This window comes from Engraulis encrasicolus, chromosome 1 (genome assembly GCF_034702125.1).
Source record: "Engraulis encrasicolus isolate BLACKSEA-1 chromosome 1, IST_EnEncr_1.0, whole genome shotgun sequence".
Classification (NCBI taxonomy): domain Eukaryota; kingdom Metazoa; phylum Chordata; class Actinopteri; order Clupeiformes; family Engraulidae; genus Engraulis; species Engraulis encrasicolus.
Genome location: NC_085857.1, coordinates 54,328,208 through 54,339,979, shown reverse-complemented (window position 1 = coordinate 54,339,979; position 11,772 = coordinate 54,328,208). Strand labels below are relative to the sequence as shown.

General features: G+C 40.8%; 2 long non-coding RNA genes across 4 annotated transcripts; both read right to left on the bottom strand.

The window, feature by feature from the left end:
* Nucleotides 1-288: 288 nt before the first annotated feature.
* LOC134455244 (uncharacterized) lies at nt 289-10,970 on the bottom strand. 3 transcript variants are annotated; one of them, XR_010036089.1, is made up of 4 exons: nt 10,800-10,970; nt 2,241-2,360; nt 1,102-1,169; nt 289-563 (listed from the first exon to the last, which is right to left on the bottom strand). It is a non-coding gene; the product is annotated as an uncharacterized LOC134455244 (long non-coding RNA). The 3 variants fall into 3 exon arrangements; XR_010036090.1 differs by lacking the exon at nt 10,800-10,970 and adding an exon at nt 2,473-2,656; XR_010036088.1 differs by lacking the exon at nt 10,800-10,970 and having other exon boundaries at nt 2,241-2,654.
* On the bottom strand, nt 4,132-5,529 carry LOC134441533 (uncharacterized). The gene is made up of 3 exons (XR_010033177.1): nt 5,492-5,529; nt 4,603-4,671; nt 4,132-4,358 (listed from the first exon to the last, which is right to left on the bottom strand). It is a non-coding gene; the product is annotated as an uncharacterized LOC134441533 (long non-coding RNA).
* Nucleotides 10,971-11,772: the final 802 nt, after the last annotated feature.

Here is an 11,772-nt window from a genome sequence, read left to right as displayed (position 1 = left end):
GAGACTAGGTAAACATTGCAAGCATGTCAGAGTTCAACGGCCAAAGTCACCTCTGACAAGGAGAGTATCAAGACTTGTCTCACATTTGCTACAAAAAAAAAAAAAAAAAAATGACAATGCATACAAAGCTTCTGAGAAAATATAAATTAATCACTGAGAAACTGCATTTTATGCTTACTTGGGTCATGGGTAATGTTTACATTAGTGTGGTTATCTGAAAATGTTAAGTGTGCCAAATGTGCAAAAAAGTAAACAAAATCAGTAGGGGAGGTAAAAACATACACATGGCACTGTATATATACATGTATATAATACTCATGTAGAGCATCAATAAAACATGTCCTGTTTCAAAGAAGAGGGCGCTTATCCTGCCGATTGATGAGGCAGGGGGCTAAAGCCTACCCCCCTTCACAGGATGGGGACAAACTGGTGACAGTGGCGAGGGTTGTAGAGAAGGTGCCACGGCTGAAGCAGAGACCCATTGCATCCTCTCCTCACAGGACAGGGACCAACCCTCGATGGAGTCTGAAGGGGAGGAGGTGGGGTGTCGACGCCAGCATACTCTAGTCAGCAAAACAGTAGAGATAGACAGAGAGGTTTTAAATGAGTGTGCGCAGGCAAAGTGAGTATACCCAAAAACTTAAGCTAGGTTGTGGAGTCCATCAGTAGGGGTTTGAATTTAGAAGTTTACTACCCAATGATCTTGTGTAAATACACACACAATACATTACACTTAGTTGACACTTTTATCTAAAGTGACTTATTCACAGGGTATTGGTTACAGTCCCTGGAACCATTTGGGGCCAGGTGCCTTGCTCAAGGGCAGTTCAGTCATGCATGGAGGTGAAGGGAGAGGTAAGGGTGGGACTTGTTTCAGCAACCTTCTGATCTTAAGTGCTAGTTGGCCATAAGACCACATCCTTAACCATTTAGCAACGTCTGCCCACACCTATAGAATGCAATTTTTTTGTACACTTGAATCACACAAGTCGAACCGTGCAGGGACACCTCCGTCACACACACACACATTACAATGTCATGTTCCAACGGGTACAGAATACAGTTAACAGTGTGTTTTGCTTTCATTTTCTGTGCACATACCTAGTCCTCCGGCACATTCATGTTGACACCTGCACAGCATCCTCCCACAATCACTGTTACAAAGCCACCTGAAAAACATATGGCATATTATTTTAGGAGTAATCATGTAATCAATTCTTTTTAGTGAAATATGTAGACCAGGGTTTCCCAAACTGGGGTGCACGGCCTTCCATAAGGGAGTGCACAAAATGAATAGAGTACAGTAATGGTGGATATGTGTGTGTTTCAAACAGCATTAATGAACAATAAGTAGTAGGTTTTTTTTTAACTGTATAGTGAATTGTATGCTGGAAGGGTCCATTGGAAGTGCAATTCATAGTGTAATTTATATTGTCATGCAACAAGTTCCATTGTAATGACGGCAGAAAAATATTGGGTCTATTGGGAATGAGGATTCTCCAAAATGACTCTGCATAATGTGCGGTGATTTGCTAACCCATAGTGCAAACACGCTTAGGCCGAGGGTGAGCAAACCACATTAAAATATACAAGGGGGTGCACAGGGAATAAAGTTTGGAAACTGCTGAATTGTAGACTAAATCAACAACTTATTTCAGGAGTGGGGAGATATAATAGAGAGAGAACAGTTTAAGAGTTCATCCATACGTGTCATTGCTTTGTTAAAATGCGATCATACTCGCAATACTGTGTTAATGTAAGAATCATGTTATACAAGCCAGTGCAGGTGGAGTGGCGTGCATATGGCAAGTTCTGGAAGGCATGACTGTCTCGGTTGTCTGATTATAACCAGACCTAATCACAACTTAAAAAAGGTCTGCAGACCTGCCTACTGTAAATCCAGTAGGGGGGTGTGTGTTTTACGATTGCAATGGCTGTTTATTGGGCATACGTAGCCATAGCCAATCGTGTCAGTCGTATCTATTCCAACAAACATCCATCGCCTTTCCACGTCTCCCAGCTCTCCAATTGTAGAGAGACAGTGGTCTGGTACCCTCGCTGAGGATAAACTCCATGCAGTCTTTCGGATGGGAATGATTGTGCAAAGCAGAATGGGATTTCCCAAGTTACTGTCTCAGTTCTGTGAGATGCAAATTGCTGAGACGCTTTTCATAGGCAAGAAGAGGCATTCAGGTTAGAAATCAGTCAATTAATGTGATTTTGTTTTAGTGAAGCCTTACCATTTGGTTAGTGTTGAGATGAATGGTGCATAGAGACGTGGAGCCTTGGGCACTGGATATAATCATTGGAGCTGAAGAGGACTTGACAGTGCTTGTCCTCATCATGTCCTCGTCGCCTAACTTTGAAAATGAAACAAAAATGCATGCTTGTCATTTTATCCCAGGTTAAGTATGAATGCACTGCAGAAGCAAATCAACATTGTACTGCTTCTACAACACTAGGCTACAGTACCATTATTATTCAGTCAAACTCTGTGGGCAGGGCAACATCATGATCAGACCTCTGCCACAGTAAATGAGACACCAGCCTATCAGTAATTTTAAAAATCTTGGGTTGCAGCTGACGTCATAGTGCTGCCCCCTGGTGGTGATCTACCGCTGCTGGTGGACAACCTGGGCTTGGAGCCATTGAAACCCATTCAAAACTTCATTTTTTCGATCTGACACAGAATATTTTTAATCAGACCTAAAGACACACCATGGGACTTGTTTAAAAGCTGAGAACATCAGCTTTCCATAACTGAAAGCGGTATTTTCCTAGCATCTACCAATCCGAAGGTAGCCTACTTTATGTGCGGGGTTACCTTTCGCGGGGTTACCTTAGCGTTTTGTTTCCTTGGAGATGAAGCAGGACCAATGAGCCAGACAGACTGACGAAGCGATAAATGTATGTAATTTGATTCGGTTTTGCATTATTATGGATGCATTTCTAATCTTGACATTCTAATGGACAATCTGTACGAGTTTCAAAATGCGTTTTTATGTAACATGGGAGTAAAATGTGTCAACAGTACGCCCGTCTGGGATTTGTTAGCTAGTCCGCTAGTTAGCTAGTTTATATAGCAAGTAAGTAATAGATATTAGACTCGATCTGCCTCAATGGCCCAAGCATAAACAAAGAAACACCAGGATGTGGATGTTTAATATCAGCAATTTGTCAAAGCAAAACATTCTGAAAATATTCACAGAACCCAGTGTTTCCCATACATTGAGGAAACTATGGCGGCCCGCCATAGTTTAAATTTGGCCGCCATAGTTTCCGAAAATGTAAAAAAAAAAAAAAAAAAAAATTTTTTTACTTTTTTTAACGATTTCCGTTTTCCGTTTTTTTTTATGAATTACGATTTCCTTCGCCCATTGGATGCTTCTTCTTATGCACATTGGGCTAGTCCAATGAAACACTTCGGTTCTCTAAGGCCCGCCCCTATAGACCTCCACTTGACAAAACTAATCATCACCTCAATAGTAGCCCAGATAGCAAAATGTTTTTGGCAGAGTTTTGGGCCAAATTGTGTCTTGGCCTTTTGGCTGGCTTCGGTTTGAGTCCCCGGGCCAAAAGTGGCCCAAATTTGGCATGCCAAAACCAACCAAACCCAGCCATAAATTGACCAAAGTTCACCCAAAACCTATTTGGGATTTCCACGTACAGCCTTAAAGGCCCCAAAAGGAATTCCAGACCCCACCCTTCAGCCAAAATGCAGCCATAAAGTACCCATAACTGTCCCAGAACTGCCATAAATGAGCCTAAATACTGCCATAATGTACCCATAATTCAGCCATAATGTACCCATAACTCTCCCAGAACAGCCATAAATGACCCTAAATACTGCCATAATGTACCCATAATTGATCCCAAATGTAGCCATAATGGGGCCAAATGTCACTTATTTGTCTTATAAGTTTCCCTGTATACGTATAATGTAAGTACCGGTATACAGAGAAACTTATAAGACAAATAAGTGACATTTGGCCCCATTATGGCTACATTTGGGATCACTAAATATTCCTGTTTTATTGTTGAAAATCGCACATTTAATAAATGTGTGATTTTCAACAATGAAACTGGAATATTTATGCATCTAGAAAAAAAACCAAGACAATTAAATACATTTCATTATACTTTATTGCCTCCAAATGCTGTGACTGGTTAGGGTGGGCAAGTGGCTGGATTTGATGGATGAGTATAGCTGCACGGCAGGTGGTGGAGGACTGGGTGACTTGATGGGTGCTTGGATGTCTGGGTACAGGCCTCTTGTTTTCATCTTGGTCCCCTGGCCAGTAAAAGCAGGTACTCTATTGCCACATAGAGGTAGGTAGATCAGATCAGATTCGCGACATCTAGGAAAGAATAAAAAGATAAACCAAATTTGAATTACTACATGCAAAAGTAACTTTGAAAACAGTGGCACTACATTTTTTTTTCTTCTTTTATTTAACCTTTATTTAACCAGGAAATTATTAACCGTTGAGATTAAAAATCTCTTTTAACAAGGGTGTCCTGGCCAAGTGGCGGCACAAATGCACTTGATTAATAGAGTAATAGACGGGAGAGGGGGGGAGGGGTGTTATTAAAATTTGGTACCTGTTTTTGAGATCCGATTTGATTGACCCCTCCCACAGGTGACTGCAGTGTCCGTTCGCAGCACAGCATCTGAAAAGAGAATGTAGATGTTATTTCATATTTTATACATTTTAAATGACATGAGTAGTAGTAGGCTACAGTAGATTGTACAACCATCTACGGAATTGTCAAAAGTAAAAGGGATAAAAAAAATAGGGGAAAAAAACAATACTCAATCAAACAAAACCCTGCCAAAACATATAACTTGCACTTGAGTATATAGTAGCCCACTGATTCTAAGATCAGAGTACTGGTCAAATTGGAGGTTTTTTTTAACCTAGCTTTTAGGTTTTTCAATAACAACAAAGCAGTAGGCTATCTATCTCATTGGGTGTGCCTTACAGTAAAATAACTGGTGAAACAGACTAGTCCCTATGTTATATCATGTGCCATTGTTAAAGCTTTCTGACAATTAATAATGCTCCCCACTACCCTGGACTTGTCAGTAGGCCTATCTGAGGTGTTTTTTCCCCCTTATTCAGTCTTTTCCGAGATCCTGGTCTGGGGGCAGGCGTTTGTTTACATTTCAACATGAATTCACTTCTACTTTTACCTTTGACACCTCTAGTAAGCTACTCTCTGTGTTGAGGTATTACAAATGTTAGAGCAAGATTACATAGGCCTACATGGGCCACATTTCTGTATACGGTTTACCCCCTGTTGTTGATAGCTGAACAATACACACTGCCTTAACAACTGATCATGTTAAATAGCCAGCGCTTAAACACAAACCGACCATTGCATTACCCAATACAGACGTATACTTAAAAGCAGTTACATTAAAAGCAAGGACTTTCACAACGAACGAAGATTAGACCAGAGAGAGAGGTTAATAAATTGTGGAACCAACCTGTAGTATGCCTGTCAAAAAACAAGTTCCTCCACCGGACTGCCTTCAGCAGCAGCACATCTGAAAAGACAATGTAGAAAAAAGCAGATTCACTCGATTGCTTCAGTAGTAGGCTAGAATTACAGTGAGTCCAACACTTTCCGTGACAGACAGATATTGCTAGATAGTGCTCTGCTTTGTGACCGATAGGTAGAAGATGCTCCATGCCTGAGTTAGCTAGCTCCCGGCTTTTACTAGCTGTCGTTGGGCAGTTATCTGGGATTGCTAGTGTTGTTGTTCTTTGATTTGAAATGCCCTTGGCATTGATATTGAAAGTGAATTTCAACCACAGAACAACACTTAATCAACCGTTACTGAGTATGAGGGTAGCAACTAAGATTAAATGTCACAGTTGTGTGTCACAGACGTTTGTGTTTTAGCTCCTGTTAAAAGGGTATCTAAGTTTCAGCGCATAACACGGAAACCGACGGTCACAGACCTAGAAATCAACATGAAAACCGATAACACAAAAATGCCTCATCTCTTAAGTCATCGGCGGTTGTATTTAATATAAAACCGTTTCAACTGCACTTACCTGCATAAACTGAAGTCTGACACACACTGGCGCTGGGGAAACTGAAGTGAGGCAAGCAGGAGTTTCTCTTGACAGTTGATTTTGGCAGTCTTTTGGGTTGCCGTAAGCGCACCAATGTAGAACGTTGCTGTCCCGCTCTCCACCCGAGGTTCAGATTAACCTGACACATGCCATAACCTGGCCATAACTCATTCATTCACAGTCCGCGCGTTTTAATGTGTTGTGGGAAGCCATAAACAACCCATATTTTAGCCAAATCTTTGTTTTTTTTGCTTTCCAGAGGAACGCCCCAATTCACTGGCGCCCAGGTCAACCATAACCATGCCAAAATTTTGCCAAAAGCTTATGGCTTGCCAAAAGGAAGCCATAAATTGCAGATATCTGCCAAAACAAAGCCAAAATATCTGCTATCTGGGAGTTGACGACCACCTGGCTTAAAACTCTGGTGGACGATAGGACGCAAAATTGAGAAAGACGAGTGGCTACATGACAAGCGCAAAAGATAACGCATACCCTAAATTGGACGCGGCAAATGTGCTAAAATCACTGACAAGTTGTTTAAAACTAAAAACATAAGGTCGAGCTATTGTGGTTCGGCCCGTCGGAGGTGGGGATTGAGGAACCACTGCTGGACGGCTCGATAGGTTGGGACACTGGGGCCGCGAGCGGACAGGTGGTGCTGGATAATGAAGAGGAGGAGGAGGTGGTGTAGGTGTAGGAGAGGGTTCGAGCAGGGGAAGAAAAGATGAGGAGACGAGACGTGACTGGGATATTGAGGTTAGTCTTCACCCCAGCACACCCTCTAGCTAATGCAGTGTAGCCAAGTTTGGTTACCTCTATTACCCATAGGCCTACCGTCTGGTGATAACTATGCGCTGCTTGTTTCGTTTCTCTTGCCTGGGACCAAGTTGTCATCCTGACTTCATCAAATCACTCGCAAACATGTACTCATTTTGATGCCTTTCCCTGCCCTTCTCTTGTAATGGTGTAATGCCAGCATAGAAATCTTTCATTTGTCTTGTCACAAGGCCGTGATGTGTGCTGTGTAGTTATGCGTCGTGCCCTGTCCTCTACTCTAGATCTAGCTGGCTTCGGCGTTTTTCCGCATGAAAGTTGTCGTCCCTCTTCACTCGCTCAAATCAGTAACAAATATGTAGATTTATTTTCATGAACTTCTTGTAGCCATTTCTTTTAATGTGTCGGCTGTCACACGGACGACATGTGTAGGGTGAACTAAGGTAATTTGGGACATCAGCCAAATTGGGACAAATAAGGTTTTGGGTTGTTTTCTTTCTAAATATTAGCAGCCAATCACAAAATGGGATGTAATATTGTTACTGCAACTGTCATGTATAAGGAACAATAATTTTATTTGGTGTTAAGTATCATAAAAGAAATGAGCAAAGGTTTGAAGTGACAGTGGATCCAACACTTGTCAGTTTAGCTAGCTGACATGTCGATTATGCTATCAGATCATAAGGATATTATGGCTGAATTAGTGATTTTATGGTACAAAATATGATTGAAATATATGTTGTTTTACTAAAGGTTTAACTCAATATCAAAACATTTACACATTTGTCTTTACTTTATTAAGGAGACATACGTTTAGTAAGTATAGTGGAGTGAGCTAATTTGGGACAATATTTTAAGCTAAAATGGGACAGTTTTCTCATAGCAACAGAATGGGCTTCTGTTAGCTGTTAGCATAACATATTAGCACGCCATAGGCCTGTATTGTAATATGCATCCCACATGCTAATGGACATGGCCACAGTCACACATGCCATACTCCTTCAATATTCTCTTGAAATGGAAATGTTTCAGGGATGTTATATCATTTTTTAAATAGTTAAGATCCTAGTCTACTGTTAACAAGAGAAAAACGATATTATTCTTCAGTTTGCGCAAAAATAATGATAATCAAACAGACTGTCCCATTTTACATTAAAGGGTGTCCCAAATTACCATAGCATTTTCTCACAACGAAGTTGGTGTCTCACTGTCTTTAAATGTTAATATATTATAAAATATCATACTTCAAAAACTAATTCCTACATGGAAATGTACCCAAGACCCATATGAAGACATACAATTACTAAATGTTGGTGTATTTTAAACTTAAAGTGGGGTTTTTTTGCGATCTACCAAAAGTGTCCCAATTTACCATAGTTCACCCTACTGTGTCTTGTAATAGCATGTTAATTACGTCGCAATGGCACATCCCCGCCCTTTCCCAAACCCTACAATATCTTTTTTTTTTATTTTTTTTTTTACTATTCTGCTTGTCGCAGTTTTGTGCAACTACGATTTTATACAAAATGCATTTTTGTATTTTTCCCCTAATGTCATGTCACGTCATGATCAAGACATCTGAGTATTATCTGCCTCTTAGATGGATAAGTAAGACGCCGACCAGCCGTTCCCATTGTTAGGGAATCGCTACACGCGCTCACATGACCTGTTGTGAACACTTTAGCTATTTGTGTTGTTGTTGGCATTGCAGTGTGTAAGCTATGTTGGAAGTCTAAGCGATACGACTTGGTTTTGCTGTGGTGAAAAAATGGCGAGTGTCCGAAAAACCCCCACTTGTCAGACGTTGACAATCCGAGCCTCTTTTGATGAGTCTCAAGCGGCATTACAGTTCATGCCTAGATAACAACTTTTGGTTTTGGGGCGCGTTGGTAAAGGGGGGCGTGTTGTTAACATGCCATTTAGTAAGCAGGCTCACTGACTGTATGAACTGGAGCAATTTGACATTCAACCAAGGCAATTATTATTTTTACGAGATTTTATTATCATTATTAGATTTGGTGTATTATTGCTATATATTGCTTTGAAAGCCCACCTGGGAAACTCCCATTGTGACACTCCACTCTTAATGTGTTTGGGTCTGTGGGACCCATTTTCAGTTTTTGCTTTAGAAAAATGGTATGGATACTTTTTTATATTGAGATTCACTGGTCAGGGCTCATAATCAGGAAAATAAAGTTAGTTGTCCTCCTCTCTCTATCTCCTACCCTCAAACATAGGCTACTCAGAACTTCAGAAGCAGTATGAAGGGAACATGGTGCACAGCAGCTTTTTTTCTTCCTTTCAGCCCAGGTCCAGTGGGCAAGAATATCTTCTGTGTAACAAAAACATGACCACCATATAAAGGCCTATACATTATACATACATTATATGTCTGTATATATACGCCGAGACAATATCATCATATACCGATACCGATATACCGATAGAGGCACTGGGCCCTCAGGAGTCAAAAATTGCCCGGGCCCTTTTCAGATCCCAGTCCAGCCCTGCCAGCACCCCTCGTGTAATAATAATGATAATTTCATGATTCTCAAAGTCGCTTGAATGTGTACGCCTATGTGTGTGTGGGGGAAAAGGCATAGCCTACCCTCTTAGACCCTTTTTGTCTATGCGTTAACAATTTCACAGTGCTCTTAAATTCTTACCTTTGCTCCTATTTTGTTTTATTATTTTTTTCATTACATAGACCCCTGCATGAGGGACGAATGAAACTGTGTTGTAAACACAAATGATTCACTGTACTGCATTTTTATTTTTTTATGTACTACTATTATACATGTCATGGGTAAAATCTTATGTAGCCTTATTTCTCAAAATATAAATGGCTGAAATGTAGGCCTATAGTTTCTCCATGCGCCAATGTCATACTGTACTCATTGTTTTGCCGTTTTGCATTTACGCTGCGTAAATACAACCTCCCCCCCCACCCCCCACCCCCCCCAAAGGCCCACGTGAAAAGACACCCCCCCCCCCCCGGAAAAAAAAATCCCGGCTGCCCCCATAGTTTCCGAAATTTCTGTGGGAAACACTGGAACCAGTTCATTTTATCCACAGCCTTGAGTGTCGGCAAATCTTTCCACTTTTGACATGATGTAGTGTAGAGACCTAGCACTTGCTAGCTAACTAGCGGGCCAGCTAGTTTAACAAATCCCAGACGGGATGTAAACACATTTACTCCCATATCACATAAAAACACATTATGAAATTCGCATAGATTGTCCATTAACATGTCAAGATTAGAAATTCATCCATAATAGTGCAAAACCGAGTCAAATAGCATATGCGTAACACATAAACCGCGTCCGTTTCCAAGGAAACAAAACGCTATCTTTAGAAAAGTAATTCCGCACATAAAGTAGGCTACCTTCGGATTGGTAGATGCTAGGAAAATACCGCTTTCAGTTATGGAAAGCTGAGGTTCTCAGCTTTTAAACAATGGTGTGTCTTTAGGTCTAATTAAAAATATTCTGTGTCAGATCGAGATCGAAAAAATGAAGTTTTGAATGGGTTTCAACAATGGCTCCAAGCCCAGGTTGTCCACCAATTCGCGCGCTCCCGTGATGGGGAATTCTGACGTAACTACAACCCAAGAAATGATCAAAAAAGGAGACAGGAACAGCAATTCAACAACAAGTGCATATTTAAGCAGCACAAAACAAACACCTTTATGCAGAGTAAAGAATCACCCTCATAGCTAATGTGCTAAATGTCTGTGGTAGCTGCTAATGTGTGCCAAGTTCAAGTAAAACTGTTGCCAAATTGCATCCTACGGCCTTTCCCGGTTATAGACAACAACCACAAGCTGCCTGCACTCTCAATTGATGGTGTATGAATGGTGATACCGAGCTTTTTGAACGGGTTCAAAGTTAACCGTTGGACTCACAGCATACACTTGTACCAATTTAAAACAGAACTCACCCTGTACTCGATGAAACAGTCGGTCGTCGCGTTGAAGTAACTTTAGGCATGATCTGCACTGGAGCTTGCCAACTCTGCTCTTGCACGAGTAGCTATGTTGAAAAGACGATTGAAAACGGTTTCTTGACGCTCGTTGTCCATTTCACAGGTGCAACTAATCACTAAAATGGCGGTGTGTGTGTGTGTGTTTGTGTGCTCCCGCCTAATGTGAGGGGTGGGGAAGGGGAGGGGGTTTGTGCGTGCATGGGTCATTTGCATACAGATATCTGTAACGTCATTTCGCCTAGTCAAAACTGTTATTCTAGATATCTGTAATTACATTTCTACTAGACAGAATGAACATTACAGACATCTCCAATTTGAGATATATCTAATCAAAAATGATGTCCAGATATCTATAATTGGATAGTGGATATCTACAATTACATTTCGCCTATCCATAACTCCAGTATGAGATATCTAAAACGTCATTTTGACTAGTCGTAACTCCAGTTACAGATATCTGCAATTGAATTTCGCCTAGTCAAAACTCAATTAAGGATATCCAAAAAGGAAGATATAGATATCTTGAATTAGAAGGATTTGAAGATATCTTGAACTGACATTTCGCCTAGTCGAAATTCAATTGTAGATATCTCGAATTGCAATTAAAGATATCTGCAATTCAGTTGCAGATATCTGCAATCTATGTTGTGGATATCCAAAATAGAATTGCGGATGTCCAAAATTACATCACCCATTGAAATGAATGGCAAACGTGACGTCATTTGCCCTATCCAGAATTCATTACGGATATCCGAAATGACAGTTACGGATAGGAGGAATGTCGTTGCGGATATCTGAAATGCTAATTTTGACTAGGCGAAACCGAGTTACAGATATCTGCAACACATATCCATTCTGGCTATTAAATGTTAAAACCGCTTGCCATAGTGGGCCTACAAGTCCGCGACATCAAGCTAACATTTAAACA